Source organism: Trachypithecus francoisi, unplaced genomic scaffold, assembly GCF_009764315.1.
Source record: "Trachypithecus francoisi isolate TF-2019V2 unplaced genomic scaffold, Tfra_2.0 Lachesis_group15, whole genome shotgun sequence".
In the NCBI taxonomy this organism is placed as follows: domain Eukaryota; kingdom Metazoa; phylum Chordata; class Mammalia; order Primates; family Cercopithecidae; genus Trachypithecus; species Trachypithecus francoisi.
Window position 1 is genome coordinate 78,375,717 of NW_022681460.1, and position 3,655 is coordinate 78,379,371.

The following is a 3,655-nucleotide window of genomic DNA, read 5'->3' on the forward strand; positions in this document are numbered from 1 at the left end:
TGCAATTAGTGAAGGTAATAGCAGGTGACTAGGCCGCACTATCTGTATTTACAAGGCAGTAACTAGTCATATAAAAGGACAGAGGAAGGAAAGAAAAGGATTTATTTCAAAATCATAGGATTTCAGTTTAGAACAAGTTTAATAAAGTTTAGTAAAGTTTAACAAACTTTAAATTTTTTAAATTAAAGTTCATAAACAATCTTCATTCAAGTTTTATATTGTTATTTCAAAATAATTGAGTTAGTTTTAGTTTTCTTGTCAATTAAAGTAATTTTTTATTAGCTTATATTTCATCAATGTTTATGTGACACTATGAAGCAGATATTTTATTTAAGCTTTACAGCAAATTTTGAGATAAGTTCTATTTTCCACATTTGGAAATCTATGAGCTGATGGGGAGGGGCAGAGCACCCAAATGTTTCTCCTTTTTGTCTTTCAAAAGTACTATTTATCTTCAGTTAACAAGCAATATTTTATTTTTGTATTTCTTCATTTATTCATTTATTTAGAGACAAGGTCTTACTCTGTCACCCAAGCTGGAGTGCAGTGGTATAATCACGGCTCATGCAGCCTTGGCCTCCCCAGGCTCAAGCAATCCTCCCATCTCAGCCTCCTGAGTAACTGAGATTACAGGGGCATGCTACCACACCTGGGTAATTTTTTGGTTGTTTTTGTAGAGAAAGGGTTTTGTCACATTGCCCAGGCTGGTCTTGAACTCCCGGGCTCAAGTAATCTGCCCACCTTGGACTCTGAAAGTGCTGGGATTATAGGCATGAGCCACCGTGCCTGGCCTTACAAGTGGTATTTTAGGAATAGATATTTAGCATTGTATTTGGTGAGGAAAGACTAAGTTATGCTGTGGAAAGAACCTCACATAGCACTGGCCATAAGCAACAGCTGATTCCTTGCTCATGCAGAGTCCTCTCTGGGTCTGAATGAGGATTTTGGACAGCCCCTTTCCATAAGATGGTACAGCGTGGCACCTCCACGATCACCCTGGCAAGGGAAGAGAGCGCTGAGAGACCCACACCAGTAATACAGCCAGTTCTCATTGTTTGTGGTAGTTACATTCCTTAAAGTTACCATAAACACCGACTTAGCAAATACTGACCCATTGCTCCCAGGGGAAATATAGAGTTAGGTTCCTGTAAGCCTCTGGTCACACTATTTTCAGTAACCAGTCAATACATAACCTTGTTTTATGTGTGTTTCTGCATAAATATATCTTATTTAACAGGTGTTGCTGATTCATTAACATTGAACTCACAACCAATAGCATTATAACTCATGACTGAATGACACACATGTCTTCTCCATAAGGCACATCACAGCCTTCTTGCACTTAGGAACACTAGACAGCACATCAGCCCTAAGCCTGGGGGCTGTTTTTTGTTTTGTTTTGTTTTTGTTTTTGAGACGGAGTCTCGCCCTGTCGCCCAGGCTGTTGTGCCGTGGTGTGATCTCCACTCACTGCAACCTCCACGTCCCGGATTCAAGTGATTCTCCTGCCCCACTAGCTGCCCGAGTAGCTGCGATTACAGGTGCACACCCCCATATGCCTGAGGACTGTTTTAAACAGCAAACAAAAAGCACAAAAATGCAAAAACGGTGGCACTCCATAGACTGTGAAATGGACATTGTCTACCACACGAGAGCTAAAACAAGACAGAGCTTGCCTTATCCAACTTCAGCTAGGAATGTGTGCACTGGGCAACCTGTTATTTTCCAAAGCTCTGTGCCTGCATATGTCTGAAAGTGACCAGAAAATGCTGTGAGTATTGACTGTAGAGTTACAAAGATATTTTAGCAAGCAGGCAAATTTGCAAATATGGAATTTGTGAATAACGAGGATCAACTGTAAATGCTTCCTGCAGTAAGTTACATAAGTTGTTTCCATCCACTTTCATTGACCAAAGCAAGTCACCGGCCCTTGATTAACCTCAAGGGGGTGCAAAAATGCTATCGATCTGTGTTTTTAAAGGAGAGCTCAAAATATTTGAGAAAAGTCTGTCTGTAATATCATTGAGTCACATGTTGTTTATTTATTCCATACTCGTGGCAGATTTTTATTTCCCAAAGATGGTTGCAACATTATCTTCCATCCAATGTGCTGTTCTTATAACGTGACTTTGACATACCTCTAATTAAGAGGTGGACATCTCTTCTCCCTTTCCTTGAAACTTGGCAGGCTTATGATGACAGTAGAAGGCTAGATCATTAAAGCTGTCCACCTAGTTTTCTTTGGGACACTTGCTCTTAGAATCTAACAGCCATGCGGAAAGGAACCCCAAGCAGCTCCATGGAGAACTATGTGTAGTATATCCTAGCTGAGGACCTGGCTGACAGCTGGTATCAACCACTGCCCATGTTGAGTAAGCAAGTGTTCAGATGATTCCAGCCCACCATTGAGTCACCTCCAGACATCCTTGAGTCTTCCTCCTGAGGTCCCAGAAGTCATAGAGGAGATACAAGCTATCCCTGCAGTACTCACAGAAACTGTGAGGATAAGAAAATGGTTATTTTAAAAAATGACGTTATGTTTGGGATAATGTTTTTCAGAAAGAATAACTTGAAAAGTATTTATTCTATACAGTATTGTAGTAGGTTTTGGTGGGTGGTATGGTTTGGCTCTGTCCCCACTCAAATCTCATTTTGAATTGTAATCCCTACTTGTCAGGGGAAGGGCCTGGTGGGAGGTGATTGGATCATGAGAGTGGACTTTCCCCTTGCTGTTCTCGTGATAGAGTTCTCACGAGATCTGGTTGTTTGAAAGTGTGTGGTACTTCCCCCTTCACTCTCTGTCTCCTGTTCCACCATGGTAAGACGTGCTTGCTTCCCCTTCACCTTTTGCAATGCTTGTAAGTTTTCTGAGGCCTCCCAACCATGCTTCCTATAAAGCCTGCAGATCTGTGAGTCAATTAAACCTCTTTTCTTCATAAATTACCCAGTCCCAGGTAATTCTTTACAGCAGTGTGAGAACGGACTAATACAGTGAGTTTTAGCAACAAATAGTATTTGATTTTGGCCTTTCTGGGGTCATCCATAAACTCATAACATAGTTAAATATCTGGTCTTCTTGGCTTTTTTTTTTTTTTTTTTTTAAGACAGGGCCTCACTTTGTTGCCCAAGTTGGAGTGCAGTGGCTATTCGCAGGCACAGTCACAGAGCACTACAGCGTTGATCTGCTGTGCTCAAGGGATCCTCCCACCTCAGCCTCCTGAGTAGCCAGGACTACAGCTGCATTCCAACGCTCTCAGCAGTTACCTAGTTATCTGGTCCCCTTATGGTTACACGTGTCTCATATGTGATAACTGTAAAATGGGTAGCAACTTGGTATTCTAACAAGAAATTTAGTCTTTTCTTTTGGCTGGCTTCTCCTTCAATTTTGATGAGAATTAGAATACTCATTAATGATTCAGATGCAAAGCAACCCATGAAGCACCTCCTCCACTGAGCTCTTTGCTCTGTGCCTGATCCATAATTGCATGCTAAATGTTGAATGAATGCCAGTCATAGAATTTGGCAGACACATAGATAGGAATTGAGTGTTTTTAGGAACACCTGGGAACCACCTTTCTTATCTGTCACAGAAAATGAAGAGACACTGAGTTGTGGGGTTGAGGATAAAAAAGCTAAAGTCTCAAGCTGGAAATAC